This window comes from Haemaphysalis longicornis, unplaced genomic scaffold (genome assembly GCF_048455015.1).
Source record: "Haemaphysalis longicornis isolate Haplotype H1 unplaced genomic scaffold, Haemaphysalis longicornis Haplotype H1 scaffold_12, whole genome shotgun sequence".
NCBI classification, from domain to species: Eukaryota; Metazoa; Arthropoda; class Arachnida; order Ixodida; family Ixodidae; genus Haemaphysalis; species Haemaphysalis longicornis.
In genome coordinates this window covers 82,650,782-82,665,485 of record NW_027526225.1, presented here as the reverse complement: position 1 = coordinate 82,665,485, position 14,704 = coordinate 82,650,782, and the positions used below count along the sequence as shown (strand labels likewise).

The 14,704-nt window shown below is 50.4% G+C and overlaps 1 protein-coding gene across 3 annotated transcripts in view; it reads right to left on the bottom strand.

Annotated features, from left to right (window-relative positions):
• LOC144162881 (uncharacterized) overlaps positions 1 to 13,812 on the bottom strand; it is a 118,259-nt gene extending 104,447 nt beyond the window's left edge. For 2 of the 3 annotated variants that reach the window (XR_013320787.1, XR_013320789.1), the window contains exon 1: positions 13,387 to 13,811. The gene's annotated coding sequence lies outside the window, so the exon portion shown is untranslated. Of the gene's footprint in view, positions 1 to 13,386 lie in introns of all 3 variants that reach the window. The other variant, XM_077693597.1, reaches the window with a different exon arrangement.
• Between the last annotated feature and the right edge of the window lie 892 nt (positions 13,813 to 14,704).

Sequence of the window (14,704 nt, the reverse complement as noted above, 5' to 3'; positions counted from 1 at the left end):
GTGGGGGCAAGGAAAGGTGGGTTGACTGGCGTATGTTGACGTCTCACCTTCAAAAGACAGGAAGCGAGCACTGAGGACGCCCTCTTCTGCCCGCGGCCGTCAAACAGATGTCGCGCTTAATGTGTACCGATCGAAAGAAGCCGGAAGAAAAAACTGCGAGGGCCGCGTGGCTCGTTGAGTCGAGGATGCCGGCGACGTGTAAACAGGGAAGACACGACGCCGGGCTCCAGGACGGGCTCGTGACAACGAAGCGGGCACGCTTGCGCCGGTAATTGCACGCAGCAAGGACTGCAATGGCGGCCTGCCCCGCCAGGAGACAGTGATCACGCGACAGCCATTTTGGAGGCCAATCGGTAACGCAACTTACCAGGAATTGAGAAACTGCCCTCGAAACGAGTGCCTACTGCAATTTATTCATCAGATTTATTTATTTATTTATTTATTTATTTATTTATTTATTTATTTATTTATTCCGACGCAGTGGCTCAGTGGCTAAGGCGTTGTGCTGCAGAGCCCAAGGACGCGGGCTCGATTCCCGGCCACAGTGGCTTCTTTTCTGATGGAGGCGAAAAGCGAAAACTCCCGTGTGTTCGAGATTTTGGCGCACGTTAAGGATTCCCAGGTAATCAATATTAATCCGGAGCGCTCCCCTATGGCGCGCCTCATCGCCTGCGTAGCGCGGGTGCGTTAAACCTCATAATCACCAATTATTTTGTATGTATGTTTGCACGCAGAGAATACAGTAAAGGGCGTATTTTGAGTGGCTGAAATTTGGGGGCCCAGAATATTTCTACGTTTGTAACTTTTTCTTTACCAACTACAGTACCTATTCTTGAGGGGGGAGGGGGGGGGGGTGCGGCGCGATTTCAGTCTCTGCTGCTCACTGTTACAATTGCGTACATCTTGGGAACTGATCATCTATGTGGTGCTTATATTTGTTACGGCAGTAGCAGGCCTATCTGTGCACGCTGGGAGACCGATAACGCGGCTGATAAATATGTCTTCATGAACAACCACTCCACGCGCGGAGGAAAAAGAGACCCACTTACTGCCCGGAACACAAGGACGCGGTATTTGCTACATCAAAAATGAACAGCATGGATCAAATGTTTTTAAAGAAACTAAATACATTCTCACTACTCCGGATAATAGTTGAAGCGGTAGGGTAAACGAGGCTGGACTGGACGGAGACCTTGGCTTCGTGCTGCCATCACCAACTATGCTGATTAGTGTCCCTAGATAAGGCTACAGAGTATCGGCACCCTTTTCTCCTATTGTCCTGTGCCGCCACCGTAATCATTGGTCAGTTCGCATCACGTGACATCTGGTTACACTGCGACGGTTCATGGCGCCGCCATTTTGCTGTTCATGCGTTTTCTGTCGGTCAACTGTGGTGGTCTTAGCACGTCCTCCCTGCTCTGCGGCTGCGCGCGACTGGCGTTGTTCCGAATTTGAATCGAAGATAACGCGCTTCACAGCATTTCAGCTGCAGAGGTGTGTCCGAAGATGCCGTGTTGCTGCGTCTTCGGCAGTGCTGTTTACAAATATCATCGTCCAAGTTTGCGGTGATCCGCAGAAGCGCAGATCTGGCAACATTGATAAACAACAAAATGGCCACCGTCGCTCAGTTGTGCGCCTCAGTGACAGCACTCTGTATCTTATCTAGTGACTAATGCTGGTCTTATAAGGCTCGCAGCTGACGAAATTTTAAATGCCCACGACAATTATCCGACCCGATGTGTCCTCTGCTGTAAATCAATCGCGTCACCCAGCCACCAGCACGCGAACCCCGTATATATGCACGGAGTTGGCTCCATGCCTTCGTCACGCTGTGCATGGTATTAACGATAAGGAATCGCGTGTCCATCCTCCGCTAGCGAGCCCAACCACACGCTTGGTTCGCAGAAGACGCGTGATTGCGCGCCAAGGTGAGCGGCGTCGCCGTCACGCGCAGTCGTGATGGAGCCCGGGACTCGACGTAACGGGACACAGCGCAAACTTCCGGGTCCTTGTGTAGGAGACTTGCGAAGCCACAAGTCCCCGAAGGCGGCTCGACGTCCTGCCAAGGCCTTACCAGGCGGGTTCTCGCCCGAAGCATCTCTGTACCGCCCCGAAGCTACGGTCACCGAAGAAGAATTCACGGTCCGATACTTCCGGTTAGTGTTCACTGTGTTATGGTTACTCATATAAACCCACTACAGAGAGCTGTTTGGTGGATGTTATAGCGGCAGTGCTCTATACCGTCTCGAATGTAGCCACCGCCTTCGCTTCGGCGAGTCCGTGCCCATATCCGCACTGCCGTTATTGCCGGAGCAGACTTTGGACTCTGGAGAGATCACAAGGCTACCAAGTGGCCAAGTTTTGAAGCACAGCGAAGACGGCCTCACGAGGCATTCTTGCCTCGGCAACGCTGTGGAGGCCGTTCAGTACAAGGGCGAGTTCATCACCGTGTAGCTCGATCATTAGTACAGAAGGCAGTTATCAGCACAGGTCCAACATTGCTTCCTAGTTGACAGATAGAAATAGAAGGACGTATACTACCTTACTTAACGAGCCAAAGCGACACCAAGCGTGCCGTGGCAGTCATAAACCATGCTGCGCTGTGGCTGAGCGTTGACTGAGATTTGACATTCTTCAGCAGTTTTGTTAAACATTTATGAGGCCAGCTGAGCAGGGTAACGCCACCGACATAATAAAGAATCCTATCGTCGCCCTGGATTCCACTGTTTATCGCCGAACGATGAACTGTGTCACGCTCTGCATCTCGACTTTTAGGGCGTGGAATTTTCCAGGTTGTCCCAAATTATGTGTGCCTGCTGCCGTAATTGAAGGAAAAAATGGCAGGAACTACAGAGGGGGAACGATAGGGTGAACGTGTCCACCACTCTGAACGTGTACACCACCCCCTTAAAGCCGGCTTCTCTTCTGTGCGCACGTTTATTGCTGGGAAGACACTTCTTGTGGGCAAGGATGTCATAGTATGATGACGCCAGGGGCCTGTTATTAAATGCCTTCATAAGACAATGTATTTCAATGGAGCGTTATACACCAAGCGTCTTAAAGGGGGCTACACTACTATACGCAAATGCATTTCTGAGAGGACCATTTGTGCGGCAATTTAAGCGGTCTGATTTCAAACTACGAAGGCCCTATCTCATTTTATTAAATACATCCAAAGACCCAATACGGAGCGCTATACACAGTACCCCTTAAACGTCCGCTTCCCGTCTACAAACAAATTCGATGTTGGGAAGACAGGTTTCCCGGGACAATATGAGAGGTCATAAAAAAAATATGATGGCCAGGTGGTATTTTATTATTAACGTTTTCGCATGGGCCGGAAGTGATACACGAAAAATTATAGACAGGCAGACGAGCTTGCTATCCGTATAGATACCACCGCTGGTACGTTTGGAAGCTTGCTGGTTCCGCCTCTTATTAATGAGGGCCTCAGAATGGGGGAGGAGAAGAAGGCAATATAATTACTTGGTAAAACAATGGTGTTGTTTTTTAACAAGTAAAACAGACGTGTATGAGTTCTCGCGGGCCGCAAGGCTAAATGATGAGTGGTGACTTTCCGTTTTTTTTTTGTTTTTTTGATACGATGTGGTGTCACTTAGGAGGATAAATTCGCAACAGTTTCACGCGAGAAAAGTCCGCCGCAGCAAGCGACATGTGCTAGTAACACAGCTTTCCATGCATTTACAGTCACGCATTTTTTGGTCCCTACCTGCTTAGCCTACATATCCCGTTGCAGGGAATTTCGCGCCCTGATACCTATCATAACCGATTCCTTAACTACGTCATTTATTTCCAAATTAGCTCATCTTACTGTCAACTTCCCCTGAGCGATAACGATTCCAGGTTGAACATCGACCCCATCACAGTTGGCTGCATTTCTCTCTTAGTTTTCCCTTGCTCGCCGTGGGTGAACGTTTCTGAATATATAAAATGACGTTAAATTAACCTGCGAACAAAACCATTTTTGCGAAACAAGGCTGCGCTGCTCTCCGAAAAACACCGCGGCGTATAGTTCGGAAGGTCTGTGTCAAACTCTGTTCACCCACCTACAACTCCCAGCTTGGCAGCCTCCATCCCGCATTCATTTTCAGTTTTGTTATTCAAATTTTAAACATACATGCAAATTTACTGATTAAATTGTTACCATTTTAAAAATTGGAGTTTCAAACGCTCCATTGATTTTAACTCAACCACTTCTGCCCGTCTCTCTCGCCACCTGCTAATGTAGGCAGTCGCTTGTTTGCACGCCAGACCCCCAAGCCCTTACTGCTATAAATACTTTCAAAACGCAGTATTTGTTGTTTTTTATAAAGGCACGGGGTCAGACTGACCCCGAAGCTCTCTTTTTTTTTCCCCTTGCGGCGTTTTATCTTGCGAGAAACTGTTCAATCTTCCTGACGGGCCTTTGTTCAGGAGCTGTACCTTGCTGCATTGCAGCTGTTTTTCAACGACTCTCCAACAGTAGGCACCGAAAATTTTCCACGGACACTCGCCGGAAATCTGGAGAGGTCACCAGAGTAGAGAACGTTCGACCAGCCGTTTCATAGAATGAGGCAGACAAATTGCAAAGCACAGCTGGTATACGGTTGTTTTCTTTGCCGCTCAAGCAAGACAGCCGGCGATATAACTCCGCGAAATGTCGGCGGAACAAGGCTTGTCGAGTGGATATCCTCTCCTTCCGACACGTCGTCGATAGCCGCATTCACCGCCAGTCACGCTCCAGAAAAGGCGCCGTTTTTCTCCCGGAAAGCGTCCATCGCGCCGAACAAACCTGCCTTCCGGAATGTTATATAAAAAAGGGTGTTCTTTCAATCGAGACATTGGCGAAATCAATGACGCGGGCAGGGTGCAAAAAAGAATTCTTGAATTCCTGCCGCCCGACTAGGGAAAGACCGCACAAATAACCGGATTCTCCGGAATTTAAACCCCAGAAACACGGCCGCCTTGGTTATTTTAATGACTGCTGGACGACGAACCGTTTTCCGCGTCTGGAAACGCGCAAAAGTTACGTTCATGGCCAAACCTAACAAACAGGTCACCATCGGAGAACTCCGACCAATTTCCCGAACCTCGTGCGTAGGTAAACTTTATGAACATCTGGTCCCAAACTAGCTCACCGCTTAGCAGGAAGTAACTGATTTGATACCTCACGCCATGTCACTTCGGGCACACCTATCTGTACAGATTGTGCTACTATAACTCAAAGAAGATGTCCGCACCCTTACAAGTTGAAGGCGCCATCCTCGTTCTTAACATCAAGGGGTCCTTCACGATGTCTCCCACGGGGAAATTCCTTAAGGCCTTCAATCTACTAAGTGCGGTCAACGTACGTATCACAACGCACAAATGTTCCTTACGAACCGCAACGCCACCCTCGGACTTGTCCCCAACGTTCAGTCTCTTCGCAGCACTGGTGGCATACCTCAAGGCTCCGTCATCTCTCACCCACTTTTCAACGCTACCATGTTACAACTACCCGCCCTCCACCAAAATACAAATATAGTACGTGCCCTCTACGTCGTCGACTTGAGGACATACAACAACCCGAGGATATAACAAGACGACATCAGCCGTAGACATGACGGAAACCTTTACTTCAAGCAGGCGGCCTTAGCTGTGCTGCACGGCCAACAAGTCCGCCCTCCTAGTACTCCAAAAACGCACGCAAGGTCACAAATTACCCCAACCTTCCGACCCCGACCCCGAAATTGCCCTCCCCGGCAAATCCCAAACCCAATATCCCAATCCGCGTCGTAGGCCTAACGATGCAATCAGACGGTGCAGGTGTATCCATGATTTATCAACTACAGAGCACCCTGCTACAGATCATGGGTCTCATCCAACCCATAGCCACCGTAAAGAGTTCAAAGAACCCGACATAGAAAAGCTGGTTCAGGGCAGCTTATTAGTCGCATCATGCACGAAACCTCCATCATTAGCGCTCAAAAACAGTGAAACCTAAAAATTGGACACAATCGTTCGCCAAACATGCAAACTAGCTCTGGGGATGCCCCAGACAACTTACATTGCCAGGCTACTCCAAACAGGGTGCACAACAGCTGGCACGAACTTTGCGAGGCCCATCACGCAAACCAAATAGGACGCCTACAACACACTCCTGCTGGGGGCTACCTTTACAGCCTTTAGCGCCGCCTAGGCTACCGACTCCCTTACATCCGTAACCCTCGCAACGAATCCCCTTAGCTCTCCGCAGCTGCATAATCGCTGACCCCATTGGCAAAAAACATGTACCCCGTCCACAACTCAGGAGGCCGCATCCGTTCCTTCCGTAAGAAGCTGCAAGCACACCTTCAAGGAATGCGGAGGAAAATTTGACACCCACCTCAATGCAGTCGCACGACTACAAAGTAAAGCTGTCCAGCTTTCTCAGAAATATCACAGTTAAGAAAAATTCGTCCTGGTCCAGGATTCGAACCCGGGACCATCGCCTATCTAGAGCAGTCGCCCTACCAACTGAGCTAACCAGGATCCGAGGCTAGCCTTTTGTACTCCGAGAGCTGGACTCTTATACCATATCCTCCGCCCCCATGATTGTAGGCAGGATTTTGTCTTGAGGGAGGCAAATCCGTTGCATTGCGGATGCGAGGGCGAGGGAAGGGGGCCATTGTTTTGGTGTGGCTTGGTGGGGGGAAGAGCCCCTACCCCCTTGCCAACGCCCATGTCGTCACCCACCCCACAGCGCACAAGCGTCTCGCATTAGGCGTCCACTACAGATTAGACGCCCGCTACAGTGTTAAGGAGTAGAAATTTGGAAGAAGAAATGGGTGTGGGCAGGGCGTATAATGCGAAGGCAAGAAAACCGTTGGTCATTAAGGGTAACAGAGTGGATCCCTAGAGATGGCAAGCGTGGCAGGAGGCGGCAGAACGTTAGATGGGCAGATGAGATCAAGAAGTTTGTGGGGATAAATTGGTCGCACTTAGCACAGGACCGGTATAATTGGAGACTAATGGGAGAGGCCTTTGCCCTGCAGTGGGAGTAGATAGGCTGCTGCTGCTGCTGATGATGATGATTATGATGATGACAGACCAGCCCATACTGCAGCACTTCGATACACCATTGCATCTCCTCTTTCAGTTGCTCCAACCACTGCCCGCTTGCTCCGTCCCGAATACCAGCTACCACCTGGTATTGGAATGCCCCGTCCCTCCCGCACCCAGCTCACCCACTCACTTTTATGCTCAATAAACGTTTCCAATCCAAATTCAGCGGGAAAGCAGTGGTGATTGCCCTTCGCGTCATAGATGACGCGAAGGAGGAACCTCTGGTTCAAACGTTCCCTCCTGTGACCCCCTAAAAACAGGTCCGGCGTTTCAGCTGCAAAGCCACTCCGAAACGAGAGCGCCGACCCGGGCGGAACCGCGAAGCAGAGCGAGGAGAGGCAGAAGAAGAAGCTCCGGGAAGAGATAAATTATTCAACCGGGCTGCCGCGTTCCGTTGCCAAGGCCGGCCGCCTCCTCGTGGCGAGCCAGGTGCGCGCGTATGCACGCGCACACCTGTCCCCCGCCGTGTCAACAGAGACCGCCGCTCGAATGCGTCTGGCAACCTGTGCCGGGGGCAGCTGCCGCGGCCATCCGTTGTGCCTCGTTTCACGCGCCTGGTTCAAAACCTCGGGACACTTCAAAGGTTTGACGTCAACTTCGACTTCCGGGTGGAAAACCTCTTTTCCACCCCGCCCCGCCTTTCTTTGCTTTTTCTTTGTTCGACGCGCCGAAGCTACACCAGGGCTGTGGGTCGTGGGTTCGATTCCCGGCCGCGGCGGCCGCTTTTCTGAGGGAGGCGAAAAGCAAAAACGCCGGTGTGTTCGAGATTTCGGCGCACGTTAAAGATCCCCAGAGGGTCAAAATTAATCCGGAGCCCTCCACTACGGCATGCCTCATTGCCTGTGTAACGTCGGCGCGTTAAACCTCATGATCAATCAATCAATCAATCAATCAATCAATCAATCAATCAATCAATCAACACTTGGGCTCTGGAGGTGCGCCGTAGTCGAGGACTGCGGAATAATTTTGACCACGTGGGGATCCTTTTCGGGCGCCGAAATATCGGCACACGGGCGTTTTCGCTTTTCGCGTCCATCTAAAAAGCGGCGAACATGGTCGGGACCAAAGCGCGTCCCTGGACTGAAGAGAGCACGACGCATTAATTAGCCATTGAGCCACCGCGGCGGATTAAAGGGACCCTGCAACACTTTTTTCAACTTTTATTGAAATCTTAAATGCTTGCAGAACGTAGTCATCCAATACACCCAGTACTTTGATTACGGGGTCACAAAGTACCTCAGCCAAAACTTACTGCTCTATGCTGATCAGATAACTTGAAAACTCGCTCAAAAGATTTTTTACTCTTTCCCGGTACTGGCGTTCTTCGACCGCTCGAATTACGCCATTAAGGCCATGTAGCGGCAGTTGGCCGGTTTTTCTTCAGTTGGAGAAATGAACGCATTCAACAGCAACTTTAAAAATAAAGCCAGAAAAACAAAGCAGAAACGGAAGGCGTATTTGCTGCAGTGAGCAAATCGCGCCGTGCGGCTCCTTGCTGGCGATAACTCTTGCTTTCGCAGTGCTTTCAGACGCGAAGCAAAGAGTCAAAGCGTTTATCGAAAGTGTTGCAGGGTCCTTTAATGAAAGTAATTGACACTGATTTATATACACGATGTCTGCAGGCACACCTCCTACTTAACCTGGAATCTGGAATTGAGTGTCACCTACTATCCGTATGAACTATAACGGATGCCGTCATGAATGAGCAAGTTTACCTTCAGTTTGAACCAAACTGCCGGTTTAATTTCTGTGCTTATTCCACCGATAAAGCGTTCCTTCAGGAAGCTATATCATTGCCAACTTTAACGAGCCCTGCGTCCTTCACATGCGCGCTGTTCTTTCATTGCGGCACCCTTGTGAATTTCAAGCGTTCCTTTAACACGAAGGTTACAAAGGGAAATAAAAACAGCTACACAAGCAGAATATGTGACGACGAAATTGCCTGGACATACACGCCCGAAAGCAAGGCCTGATTACCAGTTAGGGAAGCAAAAGGTAATCGACAGAAGATGGCAAGATATGTATCAGACAGAGTTCAGTTTTAATTTCATTTGTTTCAAGTCTGGGAAACGACCTCTAAATTATGTAGATCATGCGTAGGCCGCATTACACTCGTTCGACTCCGCAGATTACGAGATGATGTATAAACAGCTAGCATAGTTCTATTCCAGTGGAAACAGTCCCGTCCCGCTTCTGATACACGTACAGAAAACAAACCCAAGAGCTGAATAGAAAATAAAAAGAGGGGGCCCCAAGTCGGACACTGAGGTACGCCGAATTTGCTGAAGCCAAGTTGTTTGATAGGGGTGCTTCTTTCGATACCTTTGCTTTACTCTTATCAGAACGGGGGATTTGGGGCAATAACACCCAACATCAACTCAATACCAAGGCCGTATTTTATGAAAACACACGCCGCGCAAATCAATGCCGCTTATTTTTCTGCCACGTGCCTATGCTAGTCCTTATCGCACATTATTGGCCAGGTTCAAGAAGGGCGCTTCTGGAAACCATCAGATAGCGAGTTGCCTGACGACTTGAGGAGTCGTATGTACCAAGTTCCAACACTGGAAAAAAGCATGCCACCTGGGTGGTGTTGCACAGAGCCACGTGTTTGCCTCCGCGAGAAGTCGAATCCATTGGGAAAGCGTCAAGGCGAGTTAAGTAGGCAACGTCTCGAGATCGCCGGCTGCGATTGTCAACCGTCGGCGGGATGCCAGGCACGCACGACCTTAGAAGGCCGCCGCTGCAGATACCGTGGTGCCGGTTCGCGGAGTAGACCCTACAGCCACACGCGAGCTCCTTTGGCTTCAGGAGTCCGCAACCAAAGGTTTCTTAGTCCGTTCCCGACGGGGCGAACGGCTAGGTGGACAAAGTACGCGACTGTAGAGATTTCATTTGAAGAAGGATTTGTCCGCAACCAAAGGTTTCCTAGTCCGTTCCCGACGGGGCGAACGGCTAGGTGGACAAAGTACGCGACTGTAGAGATTTCATTTGAAGAAGGATTTGTCCGACTGGGTGCTGTACCAGCATGTACCAACAAGCCCGCACAAATACGCTTTTTCAGGATTGTCCGAGTTTCGTATGCGGGCATTCCTGAGAACGCTCCTCTCATCTTTTCATTTGTGCTTGCCAATTCCAAACACAGCTTTGAAGGCTGTAAAGTCAAAACTAAATAAGTGTGTGACTCCAAAAAAATCTGTCCCCTTTCTCACTTTATCGGTGATCGGCCTCGTATACGCCGACACTCATTTGACCACTTGTTCGTCCTCCACAAGCCAATGCGTATCCCCAGTTCGAGGCAAATTATCCTGCAGGAACACTTGGGCTATGCTGCTAATCCACGGCTGTTTGTATTACGCGGCTGGACACCTTCCTCACGAAAAACAGCGCGCTAATGGCGGGTCAGGTTCCAGGAGCAAGGTGCTGTTCCGTCGAGTATGGGTAAAAGTTACACTGGTGGGGCTTTATCCCTTACATTGGAGGGCATAATGGCTGGACGCCCATGCGTGCTTGTTCAAATGTGCAGGTATATGAATACACAAACTCATGGAGAGTGCAAGAAGCTAATCGGTGGTCTGAAACATAAAAGAGTGCATTCTAGCTTTTATACTAGACTCGGTGTGCTCATTTGATGAGTCGTCCTGTTTCCATTCCAAGTGTATCTGCCAACAGGATATCTGAATCTAGTACTGAGTACGCCAACAGTGGTTACTGTTCTTATCAAATATTATACATGAGGTTTGGAGTTCTGGGTTGCATGTTTATGTCGGTACATTTTTTTTCTGTTATTAATGTGTGCGCGTGAGCGTGTGTATTCATGCGCGTTCGTGCTCCCAGCGCACTACTCTTGCCATATTTGTGCTTGTAACTTGCGATCGCGTTCAAATAAGAACTACTACTAAATAAACGATTAAAAATAGCTGTGAACACATGTAACCCTGTTTCTTTAATGACAGGCAGAGCTGTTAAGTGAGTGCTGCCACAAGATACTTGCATCGGTCGCATGCGAAAGTTTCCACTCTGGATGCTAGGTGGTCGGATGCGAAATCTGGCGGCGTGCGTGCCACAGATCGCGTGTCTGTTTCTGGAATCTCGCGAAGCTGGAACGCCAAAGCAAGAAATGTTCGTCAAGCTCCCGTACAGTGCAGGCGGCTGCATAAGCGACCTGGGCAACAAGGCTTTGAATCAGCCTTCACATATCGTCATGTGAAGCTTGAAGGAAGCACGAGAATCGGTTGAAGAATGGTAAAAGTAAATACTACTCCATTAATGTGTGTGTGTGTGTGTATGTATGTATGTATGTATGTATGTATGTATGTATGTATGTATGTATGTATGTATGTATGTATGTATGTATGTATGTATGTATGTATGTATGTATGTATGTATGTATGTATAGTGAGCGTTGTTTACTATTTTGCCAGTGGTGACCAACCAGTTACCAGCGAGTGGACTATGGACAGAATACTAGCGCTTCGTCTTCATCTGTACATAATCATCATCACGGTGTGTGGGCCATTCTAGCGACTGGACCTCTACAATAAACGTCGCTCCGGAAGTCTGTGGCTCAATATAGATATTTGCATGAGTAAACTAAAGGATGATGACGCAGAAAGACCCCCGTATACCTGCGCAACGAGTGCCTGTTCAACTTCGTTGCGGGCTTAACGGCGTCATATAGAGGGTGGCGAACTTTTGTCAAGAACTATTCACCCACAGGATTTGTTGGCTGAAGATATATATGTTGCAGGGTTTGGCATGTTCTCCGCCATCACACAGTTCATTTGTTTTCCGGCACTTAGCTTGAGCGGTAGCCTAATGGTAAAACGTAAAGACATTGACGTAGTCCAGTCCCGATATACAACCAGCTTAGGGGAACCGTTATGGGTAGAGCACGATTCTGAGAAGGGAAGATTTGACATGGACCTGAAGGCAGCCATACGGCTACAAAGGAAACCTGTACAACTTTCTCATAAACCTTACAGTCGTGGTCCAGCTAGAAATCCCCGCTTTGTGCATACAATTACAAAGGCAAGATGGACATGGTTCCTTTCTAGCCATATGGCTGCGTTTCGGGTCCATGTCAGATTTCTCCTCGCAGTCCGCAGCCAATTGAACCGCCAGTGGAGGTCCCGAGCGGCAGAACCACCAACCATCTCGCAAGGTGAGGGGCTTTCCTGGAGATATGCAGACACGTCGCGGAAAGGCATTTTTTAGATGTGAAACCTGCGCTGTATTAGGCTGCTTCGACTCATGCTCGACGGGATGTTCGTGGACTCAGTTGTCTATTCAAGCGAAGCTTCCAGGCAAAACACACATCGGTGGCACTGTATGAACACGAATGACGCTGTGGTTTTCGGCACTGGTTTAAAGGCACTGGTTTACCAGCACTGTTTCTCCTTGTCTGATCATATTCCTTGCCATTTTCCAGACGTTACCTCGAATTTTGACTCACGCAACAAGGCAGTGGCGGTCCCAAGGGGGGGGCGAAGGGGGCGATCGCCCCCTCCAAAGAGGTCCTCAGCTTGTTATTTTTTTGTTTTTTTTCGAAGCATTCCACTTGCGCGAGGTTACATCCCACTTGTGCGAGGTCGCAAACGTGTTGCGACCGTCAGAAATACGGGCTCGAGTCAGCCGTTGCACCGCCTACGGGGAGTCAAAAACCACTGTGTCGCTAAGTGATTTGTGCGCAAGCGGGTTACACCACATACGCGCACACGCCGGCATTGTTGTCACCTCCTCCGCAGAACTGGCGCAAGGAGAGAAGCGGTTCTTATTCGCCCCCACAAAAAAAAAATCAAATCGCCCCCCTCCCCCCCCCCCCCCCAAAAAAAAAAAAACATTCGCCCCCCCTAAAACCAATCTCTGGGACCGCTACTGCAACAAGGACAACGACGAACGTTCATGGCCATGAGGAGGGATGCCAATGCACAGCCGTTCTTTTGTGGAATGCACAGCAACCCGACCTCGCGCCAAGGCCGCAGACCACATACGTTCACATCCAACCTGAAGCGCCATTACGAGACGCACAGTCCCTTTCAGTTCACGGGACAGTGCTCTCGTCACTTAAGCTCGGGCAGACCCACAGCGCGGTTGAACTATTGCATAGAAGCGCCATGCCCCAGGGGAGAGTGGTTTTCGCTGGTTCAATGATGCGGAGTAGTGCAGGTGTAATGCGCTCCGTGAGATTTTGCCCGCTGAAGCGTGACCCGTACTTTGACCTGTCGACTCTAAAGCAGGGGGTGACTTTGTTCGCCGTTGCCGCCACTTTCGCGGTACCCAACGCATACCCGAACAACTGACCTTGCTGGAATCCTGCGTGCGGCGCCGACTGGCAGGCGACCGTCTTGGAACCACCAGAGGCGGGGAGCGCCCGGCAGGTAGCGACAGCCTCTGCGGTTTACGCGCGGTTGCAATCCAGGGGCATGAGCGCTAAATCCTGCTAATGTCACCACGCACAGCACAGGTACACACAATCCAAGCGTGGCACTCGGCGAAATCCAGGAGCACACCGGCACGGGTCCACAAAGCCGCAAGTTTCCGCCGAAGGATTCGGAGGTCGCTCGTTCTGTCGTTCGTCCAAGCCGAGAGTTTAAATCCACGCCGGCCCCTTCCAAACTGCGGGTGCCAGGAGCGAAGCCGCCACGACGGCCGGCCAGGCGGCAGAGAGCAACGACGCGTGCGCGGCGAGTGAACTTGTCCGCTGACTGAGCAACAGGTCGCTCGCCGCCACAACTGGGCTTTCGGCCTCCTCGCCACCCAACCTCTCTCGCCCGCGTTCCTCTTTCTCGAGCGATCGTTCCGTCTCTTCCCTGGTCCGTTCCGTCCTGCGGCCGGTCCGTTCCTCGCTCGCCACGGCGGCAGGCGAGGGGCCACGCCACGGAGGAGATGCGCCCGGTGCATTTTCACGCTTCGCTTGGATGCTCGCCGCCGATGCACGGCGGGCAGCTTGGAGTCTGGTGGTCGGAGGAACTGGCCATCGGCCGCCTCTCGCCCCTTCGCCGCTCTCGACAACGGCACTGCTCGCCTTGCGCAGAAGCGACGCTGAGAGTTGCAGACGGTTGGCATTCACAAACGGGCAGGTGCAAATGCAGCGCTCATCGTGTTTGCGCGTGTCGAATGAGCCTGTTACTGTCGTTGCGGGGCCAGTCCTCCCGCGGCACGACCATAAAGAGCCGACCGATTTGTATACATTGCCGCTGTGTTGCTTAAAGCGCCCCCTGAAACACCTCTTGAAGACGTTGTTGTTTCTTGGCCGAGCTGAACGCTCACATGTCGGTCAGCCAGAAAAATTACGAGGTCACTTAAGCACTACGTATGATGTGGTTATTGCGAAAGCGTTAGTGGCAGATTGCCAAACGTGTCCTCTTGTTGTTATCGTCCTCTTCTCTTTGCGTCTGTTCTTCGGGTATCGGTTACAATGGCTAGGTACATACCTGGGTGTGCCTCTAAGCAAACAGGAGATTAAACGGGAATGCACTTGGATATTCCACTAATTGCTACTTTTGTAATTGATATGCTCAAAGTGCTTATTCAGTCCTCGGAAGACGTCTCTAACACAAGTTTCCAAATCGAAATACATATACAACCCATTTACTCGATCCGCCTTCAGTCAGCCAGA